Source organism: Scyliorhinus canicula, chromosome 5 (genome assembly GCF_902713615.1).
Source record: "Scyliorhinus canicula chromosome 5, sScyCan1.1, whole genome shotgun sequence".
NCBI classification, from domain to species: Eukaryota; Metazoa; Chordata; class Chondrichthyes; order Carcharhiniformes; family Scyliorhinidae; genus Scyliorhinus; species Scyliorhinus canicula.
The window spans coordinates 150,139,755-150,154,563 of record NC_052150.1 but is presented as its reverse complement, the minus strand read 5'-3'; positions in this window follow the sequence as shown (position 1 = coordinate 150,154,563).

Below are 14,809 nucleotides of genomic sequence, written 5' to 3'. Positions count from 1 at the left end.
AAAACCATCATTGAGGCCCACTTTTCTACTGATGAGGTCAGTCAGAACAAAGGGCTCTTGTATTTATTGGGCTCTCACAAGCTTAACCATGTGTCAATCAATTCTCCCTCAGATAAACCTGGAGTATTCATCAATCAAAAATGATGTTGCTTCATTAGTATTCAGCAGATATGTGACAACCAGAAGATTATCATGAATGCTTGTGTCAGATATCCAAGAAGTTTCTTATAGTGCCTTCATTCTGCACCAGTCAAATGTACCACACCTCCTCCATGCAGACTCAGCAGACAGTTCCTTGGAGTCGCAGGATACTTTTGACATCTGAGAGGTGTCCTATCATTGATACTCAGGAATGGTACAATAGAAGCCACATGCCATGGGGTATTTCACATCCACTTGAAAGAGGAGACTGGGCCTCAGTTTAAAGTTGCATCTGCAAGATACCACCTCTGACAGCACTATCTCAGTACTGCACAGAGTTGTCAACCTGGTGTGGTTGTCTTTCTACCTAAATTGGCTGTTTTATGGGATGCCGGCAATGGGGAGAACAAGCACAATACACATTTAATGAAGCCACTTTAATGCCTAGTAAATGCAGTGTAATTCTGTTAACTGGAATTCAACTGTTATTTCTGCACTGGAACCTTTAGTCACTTCCCGAAATAAGCAAATTCTCAGCTTCTCATTCCCAGTAAAGATTTGAATTCAAATTAAGCTTGGGGGCATGCAAATCAGGCTTCAAATCTGTTTCCTTAATTATAACCATTAAAAAGGTATGTTAAGAATTGTGTTTCCCCTGGCCCAGGACTGCACTGTTTACCTGGAGACTCAATGAAGATAAACTTTTATTTTCTAACTACGAGGCTAAGCCAAGTTCTGAAAATAGACCTACTTCATGTGAATGCAAATGTAGGTAAACCACAATGAAACGTTGCTTATTCAAGGAACAATTCAAAGAAGGAGAATAATTCGCAAGCCACTTGTTGAGGATACAGGAAGAGTGAGATTGGGAAAGTCACGATCAGAAATGGCAGGACTCAGGAACAAATACATCATATTATAAAGGCTGACGAGAGCAACCCGATACCTTCATGTATAGCATAGTTTGAATAGGAAATGGACAGAAATGTATATAAAAACACCTATTAAAATACCCATTATTTCGTAATTTTCATTATTGGAATGGATGAGTCGGATAAATAGGTCCTGAAACATTCATAATATGTCAGTGGAACTGCTGGAGAAATGATTAAGCAGCAGAAAATGGCCAATTATGCTTTGTATCGGAGTTTTCCAGTGATCCCCTATTAATGGGCAGCACAGTACGACAGTGATTAGCACAGTTGATTCACAGCTCCAGGGTCCCAGGTTCGATTCCCCGCTGGGTCACTGTCTGTGTCCGGAGTCTGCGTGGGTTTCCTCCGGTTTCCTCCCACAGTCCAAAGATGTGCAGGTTAGGTGGATTGGCCATGATAAATTGCCCTTAGTGTCCAAAATGATTAGGTGGGGTTTCTGGGTTACGGGGATTGGGTGGAGGCGGGGGCTTGAGTAGGGTGCTCTTTCTAAGAGCCGGTGCAGACTCGATGGGCCGAATGGTCTCCTTCTGCATTGTAAATTATATGATTTTAATTATCGCAGGGGGTCAGGAGAACCTCTGAAATATCCACGGCCCGATCTTCTCCATTCCTGTACACTTCTGTTCTTCTGGAAAAATTTGTATCTACTTCAGAGTATCTTGAGGCAATTTTACAACCAGAATGAAGATGATATATTTTGAAACACTGAACTAAACGCTAATGTCGCCTTGAGTTAAAACATCAAATGTCGAAATTTTGGGGTCTGAAATCCCGGAGAAAATGGTGCAGGTGGATTTTTGCCCAATTGGAAAGGTGTAATGGTCAGTTTAGCTCATTACCATATTGTGACATGCTGCTTGGAAAACAGAAAATAGATATAAGCAGGAGGAGGCCATTCAGCCCTTTGAGCCTGCCCCGTCATTCATTACGTTCATGGCTGATCATCAAGTTCAATAACCTGATCCTACCTTTCCCCCCATATCCCTTGACCTCTTTAGTCCCAAGATATATCTAATTCTTTCTTGAAATGACAGTGTTTTGGCCTCAACTACTTTCTGTAGTAGCGAATTCTACACATTCACCACATTCTGGATGAACAAATTTCTCCTCACCTCAGTCTAAAAGGTTTACTCCTTATCCTCAAACTATGATCCCTGGTTCTGGACTCCCCCACCATCGAGAACATTCTTTCTGAATCTACCCTGTCTAATCTGTTAGAGTTTTTATGAGATTCCCTCTCACTCTTCTAAACTCCAATAAATATAATCCTAATCGACTTAGTCTCTCCTCATATGACAGTCCAGCCATCCTAGGAATCAACTTGTTAAAACTTTGCTGCACTCCCTCCACAGTAAGAACATCCTTCCTTAGATAAGGACACCAAAACTGCACAGAACACTCCAGGTATGGTCTTACCAATGCCTTATACAATTGCAGCAAAACATTTCTATTCCTATATTCAAATCCTCTCGCTATGAAGGCCAACATACCATTTGCCTTCTTTACTGCCTGCTGTACCTGCGTGCTTACTTCCAGCGATTGATGCACGAGGAACCAAGATCTCGCTGAGTATCCATCTCTCTCAATTTACACTCATTCTAATAATAATCTGCCTTCCTATTTTTGCTGCCTGTCATGTGAGAGTGCCTTTAAGAAATAGGTGTTTATAAATGGATATATATATAAATAGCTGCAGTGAGAGTACCTTTAAGAAATGGTGTTTATTACTGCAGTGGTGTCAGAGAGTGGGTGGAGCTGGGCTGTCTGCCAGCTTTTTACTTTCGTTTTAGGCTGTTTGCTGCAGTGTGTGTTTTAGTTCCATTTTCAGAACTGGATAGCTGCAGTCACAGGCAGAAGGTGTATTAGAGTCTCTCTCTGTAATCTAAGGACTGTAAATCGATCCTGGTGATTTAAAACTAATAACAGTAGTGGCTTTAACCTGATGTGCTTCTTGTGAAAGGTGTTTTAAGTCTTATGGATGTTAAAAGGAAAGCTTAAAGGATTACTTAGTGTTGTATTCTTTGGGGGTTGTATTTGAATTAATGGTTGCTAAGATGTTCACTGTATGTTTTAAAAAGGTTAACTTGAGTTCATAGAATAAACATTGTTTTGCTTTAAAAAATACATTTCCATTTCTGATGTACCACACCTGTAGAGTGGGCCGTGTGCTCCCCGTACCACAATCTAGTAAAAGGTGTGGGTCAGGTGAACTTCAAGATACACTTTGGGGTTCTCTCAACCCTGGCCCATAACATACCAAAGCGAATAACCTCACATTTATCCACATTATACAGCAACTGCCATGCATATGCCCACTCACTCAGCCTGTACAAATCCCACTGAAGCATCTCTGCATCCTCTTCACAGCTCACCTTCCCACCCAACTTTGTATCATCTGCAAATTTGGAGATTATGCATTTAGTTCGCTTATCCAAATTATTAATATATAATGTGAACAGTTGGGGTCCTAGCACAGATCCCTGCGGTACCCCACTAATAATGACTGCCTGTCAATTGGGAAAATACCTATTTATTCCAACCATTTGTTTCCTGTCTGCTAACCAGCTTTCTATCCATCTCAAGACACTACCCGTAATCCCATGCGTTTTAACTTTACATAGTAATCTGCTATGTGAGACCTTGTTGAAAGTCTTCTGAAAGTACAAATAAATCACATCCTGGTTCTCCCTTGTCAACTGTACAAGTTACATCTTCAAAGAATTCTAGTAGATTTGTCAAGCATGAATTTCCTATCGTAAATCCACTATGACTTTGTCTGATTACACCACTGCTTTCCAAATGCTGTGCTATGAAATCCTTGGTAATGCACTCTAGCAAATTCCCTACTACCCTTGTTAGGCTCACTGGTCTATAGTTCTCTCTACCTCCCTTTTTGAATAGCGGGGTTACATTCGCTAGCCTCCAATCTGTAGGAACCATTCCAGAGTCCAAAGAATTTTGGAAAATAACCACCAATGGATCTACTATTTCTAGGGCCACTTCCTTAAATACTCTGGGATGACGATTATCAGGCCCTGGAGATTTGTCTGCCTTCAACCCTATTAATTTCCCAAAACCATGTCTTTACTAATACTATTTTCCTTCAGCTCCTCACTAAAACCTGTGTTGATCAGAACCTCTGATACATTTAGAATTTAGAACAGTACAACACAGAACAGGCCCTTTGGCCCTCGATGTTGTGCCGAGCAATGATTACCCCACTCAAACTCACGTATCCACCCTATACCTGTAACCCAACAACTCCCCCTTAATCTTACTTTTTGGGACACTACGGGCAATTTAGCATGGCCAATCCATCTAACCCGCACATCTTTGGACTGTGGGAGGAAACCGGAGCACCCGGAGGAAACCCACGCACACACGGGGAGGACGTGCAGACTCCGCACAGACAGTGACCCAGCCGGGAACCGAACCTGGGACCCTGGAGCTGTGAAGCATTGATGCTAACCACTATGCTACCGTGCTCCCAAAGACATTATTCATGTCTTTCTTTGTGAAGGCAGAAGCAAAGTACAAATTCAGTTCCTCAACCATTTCTTTGTTCCCTGTTAGCACTGGGCTAAATCGCTGGCTTTTAAAGCAGACCAAGGCAGGCCAGCAGCACGGTTCAATTCCTGTACCAGCCTCCCCGAACAGGTGCCGGAATGTGGCGACTAGGGGCTTTTCACAGTAACTTCATTTGAAGCCTACTTGTGACAATAAGCGGTTTTCATTTCATTTTTTCATGAATTCCCCTGTTTTTGACTACAAGGGGCCTACATTAGTTTTTATCAATCTTTTTTTCTTTACATACCTATAAAAACCTTTACAGTCAGTTTTTATGTCCGCTAGTTTACTTTCAAATTGTATTTTCCCCTTCATAATCAATCCCTTGGTCCGCCTTTGCTGAATTTTAAACTGTTCCCAATCCTCAGGTCTATTGCTTTTCCTAATTAATTTTTATGCTTCTTCTTTGAATCTAATACTATCCCTAATTTTCCTTGTTAACCATGGTTTGGCCACAGTTCCCTTTCTACTCTTGCGCCAAATAAGACTAAACAACTTTTGGAGTTCACCTATTCGTTCCTTGAATGCCTGTCCGCTGTCCTTCCTTTCACTAATGTTTCCCAGTCTGTCATAGCCAGCTCATGTCTCCTATCATCATAGTTACTGTTAATAAGGTTCAGGACCCTGGTCTCTGAATCAACTATCTCACTAGTCACCTTGATAAGAATTCTACCATATTATAGTCACTCATACCCAAGGGTTCTCTCACAACTGGACTGCCAACTAATCATTTCCCAGTCCAAATGGCCTGTTCCCTTGTTGGTTCCTCAACATTCTGGCCCAGGAAACCATTCTGTATAAACTCCAGAAATTCCTCCTCTATTGTATTGTGACTAATTTGACTCACCCAATCTATATGCAGATTAAAGTCACCCATAATCACAGATGTTCCTTTAACACACATCCTTATTTCAGGTCCAATGCTACTCCCAACATCACCACTGCAGTTTGGTGGTCTATATACCGCCTCTACAAATGTTTTTTGCCCCTTGGTGTTTCTTAACTCCACCCAGATGGATTCCATATCATCTGTACCAATATCTTTCCCCAATATTGTATCAATATCTTCTTAATCAACAATGCAACTCCAGCAGTTTTTCCTTTCTTGAGCATTTTCCATATGCAATTTGAATGTTCTGGCTGTCGGTAAACAGGAGTGCAGTGGCCCTTATAGAGCTGTTCTGGCTGACTACTGAGGTAAAAACAAGGTGTGCCACCATGGATCAAATGCCAGAATGTCACCATTCGATGAAGATTGAGTTTCTGGAGGAAGCATGATTGAACAGATTAGGGGGGAGCGCTGGGGCAGGAATGGGGGCGGGCAACCGCTATATTCCTGCAGGTGGGATTGGGAGGCTACCTGCCCACTATTGATGGGTAACCAATTCAGCTACTTAATGATCACTTAAGGCTAATTGTTTGAGACCAACTGGAATTTTCCAGTTGACCTCCAGGTCCCCGCAGGCAATGAGGAGGTTCAGCTGCCTGGAGGTGGCTTTCTGATGGCAGACTGGGGGTGGTGATACTCCAGTCAGGTTTAGAAGCTCCCCCCTGCTGCTTTGGGTTCAGCAGTAAGTGCAGGTCACCCTGTGGAGCCCCCTCACCTCCCAACACCCCACAATGGAGGCCAGGCTGCTGAACCTATCCTTTACTTTTGCTTTGAAAAGTTAGACAGAGGGCACCTCCATTTTATGGCACCCTTTCCTTCACTGATCGGTCATACCACCTTGCTGCTGTTTTCAAGGTAGAGAGCCTCTGATTGGCCCACCAGTTTCAAGAGACCTTGAAGGAAGGTGGGCCTGCCCTCTGCCCATTATTGGCTAATCCAGGGAATAAGAACATAAGAACTAGGAGCAGCAGTAGGCCTTCTGGCCCCTCGAGCCTGCTCCGCCATTCAATAAGATCATGGCTGATCTTTTTGTGGACCCAGCTCCACTTACCCACCCACTCACTATATCCCTTAATTCCTTTACTATTGTTGTCTTAAAAATATCCAATGAGGTAGCCTCAACTGCTTCACTGGGTAGGGAATTCCACAGATTTACAATCCTTTGGGTGAAGAAATTCCTCCTCAACTCAGTCCTAAATCTGCTCCCCCTTATTTTGAGGCTCTGCCCCCTAGTTCTAGTTTCACCCGCCAGTGGAAACAACTTCCCTGCTTCTATCTTAACTATTCCCTTCATAATTGTGTATGGTTCTATCAGATCCCCCCTCATTATTCTAAATTCCAATGAGTATAGTCCCAGTCTACTCAGTCTCTCCTCATAAGCAATCCTCTCAACTCCAGAATCAGCCTCGCGAACCTCCTCTGCACACCCTCCAGTGCCAGTATATTCCTTCTCCAGTAAGGAGACCAAAACTATACACAGAACTCCATATGTGGCCTCACCAGCACCCAAACAGCTGCAACGTAACCCCTGGCTTTTAAACTCCAAGCCTCTAGCAATGAAGAACAAAATTCTATTTGCCTTCTTAATTATGCGCTGCACCTGCAAACTAACTTTTTGCGATTCAGGCACAAGGACACCCAGGTCCCTCTGCACAGCTGCATGTTGCAATTTTTTACCATTTAAATAATAGTCCATTTTGCTGTTATTCCTACAACAATGGATGACCTCACGTTTACCAACATTGTACTCCATCTGTCAGATTCTTGCCTACTCAAACTATCTACATCCCTCTGGAGACTTTCAGTGTCCTCAGCACACTACTCTACCACTCACCTTAGTGTCATCTGCGAACTTTGACACATTACACTTGGTCCCCAACTCCAAATCATCTTGAAATGAAAATCACTTATCGCCACAAGTAGGCTTCAAATGAAGTTACTGTGAAAAGCCCCAAGTCGCCACATTCCAGCGCCTGTTCGGGGAGGCTGGTACGGGAAATCTTTGCAAATTGTAAACAATTGCTGTCCCAACATTGATGCCTGCGGCACACCACTAGCCACTGATCACCAACCACAAAAACCCCCATTTATTTCCATTCATTGCTTTCTGTTAGTTAACCAATCCTCTATCCTGCTAATAAATGACCCGTAATGCCTTTATCACAGCTAACAGAGTATTTCCTACATAGTGCAGGTTTATGACACCCATTTGAATCTGATGATGGGGATTAGAAGCCTGCATGGAAAATCCTGCCACAGTTTCAGTGGATTTTCAAAGACAGAGAAATAAGTTAAACAGTTAAGAGGATTAGTGAGGGCAGTCTAGGGAGTAGGGTGAAGATTGCTGACCTTTCCTCCACCTGTGAAGGATTGGTCCAAGGGGCTATGTGTTCTGTATGACTGGAGAAAGCTGCCACGGTGATTTGAAGACGAAGACAAGATATTGGATTCTGTGGACTGGATTTTCTCGCTGGCTTCAGGATCCAGATGTTGGGACCAAATGGGTGTTTCAAGTCCACACTTGCCAGCAGAGATTTTGATGGTGCAATCTTGCAGGAGGTGCTTCCAAATCACCATAAGGAGACTGGCTCCCAATGCTGCAGGTCCAATCAGTGGGTTGGCAGCTCCAGAGCCAAAGCAAACTCACCGTGAGAGGTGGGCAATGTTTGGGGACCACAAGGGTGTCTCAACATGGAGGCCGTCTTGCTGGCCTGGACAGGAAGAGCTTCCAAAGCCCATAGGAACATTGCGGTGGAGGGAAAACACCCAGGGGAACTATTCACATACAAGGCTGTGGCCTTTTATCCCCATGGCCTCATCTTTAGGATGTGGTGTCTCTGGCTCTGATGGACCTCCTGGTCTGCCGCAGGGAGATTGCCTCCGATCAACATAGTTTTTGTGCTCAGTGTGTGTATGTGTGTAGAGGGGCGGAGGGGGGGGGGGGGGGGGGGCGGGCGGTCTCTGCATGCTCTGTGAGTGGAAAAGTTCCAACACAAAATCACCCTTAATGGGAGCCTAACCACTCTAATGAGCTAACAGCCTCTGTGGAGTAGACAGCCAATCTTTTTTACCAACTTAACCTTCAACCAGCGGCAAGAATGCATCAGGTACCATTCCAAAGCACCCCCGCTTCCAATTTTTCTGGACCTCCTGCCTCTAATCAATCTCCAATGAGCCAGAAAAATCCAGCCGATTGTATTTGAGGAAAGACATAAGGGCAATTAGTGAGTTTTAGAAGAATCAGTATTTATATAGCATGGAACTTTAGGTGTTCGATCCAAGGGTGTCAGAGAAGTCAAATATTGAGGTATTCAAGACTATTTCATGAGTGTGGGAATGAGTTGAAGTGGAGACAGGTATTCTTACATGAGTGGAGGTAAGTGGCCTCTTGCTGTTTCATAGCTCATGGGGCTAAGACCTCAGCTCATTATCCGGCAGGATACTGAGGTTGTACGCCATCTGGTTCAGTCTGAACAAACAAACCATTAGGTACCTACCCAGAGATTGTCAGATATCAGACATGTAGTCCCTTACTGGCCCCAGAAAATCAGAATACATAGATATACATAAGGTGGAATTTCGTGGCCCCTCCCACTGATTGCATTTTCTGGTCCCGCCAAAGTCAATGAGCTTTTGAGCGCCTTGTCCATTCCAGCCCCATCCCCGCTGTGACGGAGCCGATAAAATTCTGCTGATAGAATTCCATAGAACGTACAGCACATTAACAGGCCATAGATTTCAACTGGTCCACGCTGGCGTTTATGTTCTACATTAACTTTCTCTCGCCACTCTTCATTTACTCATCTCAATATATCTTTCTATTTCCTTTTTCCATCATGTGTTTATCTAGCATTTCCTTAAATGTGTCTATGCCATTCACCGTAGCTACTCCTTGTTGTAATGAGTTCCACACTCCAGCCATTCTCTAGGTAAAAGAGGTTCCTCTGAAATTTCTGATTGGACTCATTTGACTACCATACATTCTGTAGCCACCGAAGTTGGCCATTCCCTAAATACAAAATGGAGGAACGCAAAGCATATAGGATAAAATGGACAATGTTTGCAGCACCAGCAGGCTGCACCTAGCAGGTGTGGATTCTGTCTGCTGAGAAAGCAGACAGCACCGAAACGAACATTCCGCATACTAATGAGGCAATCACCGGGATAATTAGCATGTTAATGGAACGATTCCAGATACAATGGACACAAATGGGGAAGTAACTGCAACATTGTAAAGGATACCAGACATCCAGGCACCAGCAGGGTTTGAAAACAAAGAGCCTGAAAGCCCGCCCAGTAGCTCAGGAACAGCCTCAGTATTGGGGGGATTCAAACATATCGTTTGGGAAGAGACCCAATCGATTCCAAGCAGGTAAGGGAGTCCGCCCAAAGGGGCGCGGATCCCTGGGACCTATAAAAGACAGGTCCCACACATGGTTCATTCTTCTTGTCCAGCCCTCCTCTCTCCTTGACCAGCACTCCTTCGTGGACCAGCACCTCGACCAGCATTTGCCAAGAAGACCCTGAAGGAGAGAGAGAGAGAGGTTTTGGGACAGCAGCCGCCAGCAAGTAAGTGTCTAACAACGATCGCTACCAGAAATAGACACTCCTGACCCCTTTTAACTTATACCAACCTGAAGTCGGCAGACCAGAGCAGAGCAAGAGGCCTTGTTCCCGGACCCGGCAGTTCCTTCGAGACAAGTATTAGTTTATTTAGCGGTAGGAATAGTTTAATCCTTTTAGCGTGTGCATGGGTAGTTATTATAATTGTATTATAATAAACTCAGTTGTTTGAACTTACAAATTGGTGTCTGGTTTTATTTCTTTGAACTTCACCTTGAACTTGTGGCGGTATCTTAACGATACCTGGCAACTCCAGAGCTAAGTAAAGAAACAGAGCCAAATTGAGTGTTAAGCAAACTCACCCAGAATGACCAACAATTCACAGCCTCTAGTTCTTGACCAGCCTCCAAGCAGCAACTCCATATTTACATCCACCCCATCAAACAGGTGGAGTATAAAAGTAGAGAAGTGTAGTTGCAACTGTATAGGGTGTTGGTGAGACCACATCTGGAGTATTGTGTCCAGTTTTGATCTCCTTATTTGAGGAAGGATGTGGTGGCATTGGAGGAAATTCAGAGGAGGTTTATCAGAATGATTCTGGAGATGAAAAGGTTGACCTATGGGTGGCGCGATGGCACTGTTGCCTAATGGCGCTGAGGACCCGGGTTCGATCGCGGCCCCGGGTCACTGTCTGTATGGAGTTTTCAGATTCTCCCCATGCCTGCGGGGTCTCACCCCCAAAACCCTAAGATGTGCAGGGTAGGTGGATTGGCCATGCTAAATTGCCCCTTAATTGGAATAAAGAAAAGAAAAGGTTGATCTGTGAGGAGAGATTAAACAGTTTGAGCTTATACTCTCTGGAGTTTAGAACAATGAGAGAGAACCCGATAGAGGTATATAAAATACTAAAATGTATTGATAAAGTAAACCTAGACCAATTGTGGGGCAATCTAGAACAAGAGGTCACAAATATAGGTTGAGAGACAGTAGATTTAGAACTGAGAATTTGTGGAACTCGCTGCCCCATAGTCTAATGGAATCTGAGTAATTAAATGGTTTCAAGATGGAGATAGATATATTTCTGGTGGAAAAATGGATTAAAGGGATGTGGGGAACAGATGTAGAGATGGATTTGAGACCAGGAAGAGGTCAGCCATGATCTGGTTGAATGGCGGAGCAAGCTCGAAGGGCTAAATTGCCGACTACTTCTCCTAATTCTTATGTTCCTATGTTTCAAACCCGTTCATAATCTTGAGACCTCTATTAGATCCAGCGCCGGCCCTAGGGTTGCTGGCGCCCCGGGCAAGCTGAACTTCAGCGCCCTTGGGGGGGCGGGGCCATGGGGGGGGCAGGGGGGGGGCGGGGCCATGGGGGGGGTGAGGAGGGGTGGGGCCGCGGGGGGTGCGGACCCGAGGGAGGGGCGGGGGGGGCGGACCCGAGGGGGGGGCGGACCCGAGGGGGGGACGGACCCGGGGGGGCGGCGGACCCGAAGGGGGGCGGACCTGAGGGGGGGCGGACCCGAATGGCGGCCTGGGGGGCGGACCCGAGGGCGGGGCGGACCCGAGGGCGGGGCGGGGGGGCGGACCCGAGGGCGGGGCGGGGGGGCGGACCCGAGGGGGGGCGGACCCGAGGGGGGGCGGACCCGAGGAGGGGGCGGGGGGAGCGGACCGAGCGGGGGGGCGGCGCCGCCCTGGGGGAGGGCGGCCACCGCGCATGCGCTGGTTGGCACCGGCCCAACTGCGCATGCGCGGGACCCGAGTCTGGCGCCCCCTAGCACATGGCGCCCCGGGCGACTGCCCGAGTTGCCGGTGCCTTGAGCCGGCCCTGATTAGATCACGTCTCAATCTTCCTTTTTCTGGAGAAAATGTTCCCTGACCTGTTCATTTGAGGTCTAACCTCCCAGTTTTGTTATCATACCCTCTAAAAGCCTACCCAATGTAAGAGTTGTAAATACCATTAATCAATCATGGTCTGGATGTGATCCCGATCATCAAGTGCCAAGCCAATCATTTTTAGAAAATTTGTATTCTTGCATAATTTCAGATTCATCTTTGGGGAAGATATTTGTCTTTACTTCCTGGGTGTTAAGCATTCCATAGGATGATCTGCTTAAGCACAGAAGGGAAAATCTGAAAGAAAGGATCACATCCTGGAAATACACCCACTGGATCATTCTTCCACTGAAATTAACAGAAGGAAAATCTAATGGATGCTTCAAGGATCTGATATCCTCCCTATCATATTACCCCTTTTGTACTTTGTCCAGACGAGGGGGTGAAGAAGAAATTCTACCGAATTAAGTCTGGTCAGCTGTCCCTCTGATATTGTTAGCATCTTTTAGGAATCAAATCCCGACAAACAACAGAGGTCGGTTGTCCAGATCCTTGTGCCTATCGAATCATTTACCTTGTGTGATCTGTGCCAATCTGATTTGTTATGCAATATATTGTAGTTATACACAGTCAGCAGTTAAAACTGTTCATGCCTGCCAAGTCTAAAGAAAAGGAACATTTGAAATGTTAATTTCTGTCTTACGGATGATAAATTAGCACTGCTTCTAAAAGAGAAAACATCCCACATTTAGAAACAGTTTATCGACATGCCAGTATGAACTATGGCTTTCAGCTGTTACAGCTGCTGACAGGGAGAAAGTTGGCCAGAACTTTACTATCCGCACCTGCAACACATTTACTAAAACATTCTCGACCCTGGAGGCAAAGAATAGTATGGGAGTGCAGCAGTTTACTTGCACTAGCTAATCGCAAAGGAATGGCATCTTGCTGAGAAATTTCTGGTTTATTTTAATCCATTGAGCATTAATTTTGATCCAGCTGGGGTTAACATGCAATTTGCGCGTTAACATGTGAATTAATGTCTGCTCTGTCAAGGAACGTATATCGCAGCCTCCTTGCAGCAGAGAGAAAAAAAACCTTGGTGCAGTGGATAGAATCCATTTTTAAAAGTTCCAGAAAACAAGCCGAGACTGTTTTATACATCTGAGCCCCCTGACAAATGTACTTTATCTGTTCATAAAAGTTGTAGAAGCTCTACAGAAAAGCTGCCATCTGTTTTTCATCTATACAAGCTTTTGGAGCATATCAACAGTATTTTATGGAAAACCTGAAGCCCTGCAGTTTGTTTTTCAAATAATTTATCAAAAATACAATTGTGATGTAGTCACTAAAATAATTAATTGCTGGAAGTCAAATCGCACAAAATGTTTGGTTTAAGATTAAGGCAATGTTATGACTATAATAAAGCACAACCTACTTTTATTTACACATCGCTCCTGCCACCGTTTCAAAAGAAAGTAGCTCAGTTTTACATTGAGGGTGCTGATGGGACATCTGATAGAAAGGGAGGAATGCTTAGATGTTGAAATGAAACCCTTCAGCACATAAATACTGTGCAAAATGTGTTGTTTTCTTCAGAGCAGCATTCAATATTAGAGTAAAATAAAAGCAAAATACCGTGGTTGTTGGAAATCTGAAATGAAAACAGAAAATGCTGGATAAATGTTGGAGATTGTGCGCTGTGTGGCTTGAATGGCTGTGGCACAGAAAACATACGATTGAAGTAAAATTGATGCTGATAGCAACACCTTGGAGATAGTGCGTAGGATTGTGTGTAATGTCACAAATTAACCTCCCCTGTATTTAGGACTCACCTGATGAATGAGTTGCGCTCTGAAAGCTAGTGATTCCAAACAAACTTGTTGGACTTTAACCTGGTGTAAGACTTCTTACTGTATTCAGAGCAGCACAGTGGCACAGCGGTTAGCACTGCAGCCTCACAGCGCCAGGGACCCGGGTTCAATTCTGGCCTCAGGTGATGTCTGTGTGGAGTCTGCACGTTTTTCCCGTGTCCGCATGTGTTTCCTCTGGGTGCTGCGGTTTCCTCCCACGATCCAAAGATGTGTAAGGCAGGTGGATTGGCTATGTTAAATTGCCCCTTAGTGTCCAAAGGCTTGGTGGTGTTACAGGGAGAGGGCAGGGATTGGGCCTAGGTAAGGTGCCCTTTCGGAGGGTCAGTGCTACTCAATGAGCAAATGGCCTCTTTCTGCACTATCGTATTTCTATGAGCTGCTTAATATGGGTAAGGAGCATTATGAAAAATGAAAAAATGAAAATCGCTTATTGTCACGAGTAGGCTTCAATGAAGTTACTGTGAAAAGCCCCTAGTCGCCACATTCCGGCGCCTGTCCGGGGAGGCTGGTACGGGAATTGAACCGTGCTGCTGGCCTGCTTGGTCTGCTTTAAAAGCCAGCGATTTAGCCTGGTGAGCTAAACCAGCCCCTTATGATATAGAGAGTTACCATGAGAGAGTACAGACTGTGCAGAAGGTAACCTGAGCACAATAAAGCAGCTGGTGGAAAAGTAATAAAATGTATTCCTATGAAGCTGTTAGATGACAGAATCTTTGATGGAACTTGTATATCACGTTACCTCGATCAAAATAGTCAAAAGGAAACGTAGGTGGTTAACATAGAGCAGATTTAGCAGATAAGTACAAAGATAGAGACAGGCCCAACTAGAACAGCAGGAGACAGTAAACTAGAGACGAGAGATGAGGCTTATTGTCAAGATGGCAGAATTGACAAAAATATTTTTACCGTGTTCAGACAGAAGGCTGAATTTTACATCTGCCAGCAGCACAGCTGACCCGCCCAATTGCCTGTAAGGTGTTGTAGGTTGACCATGTTGACCATGTCGGT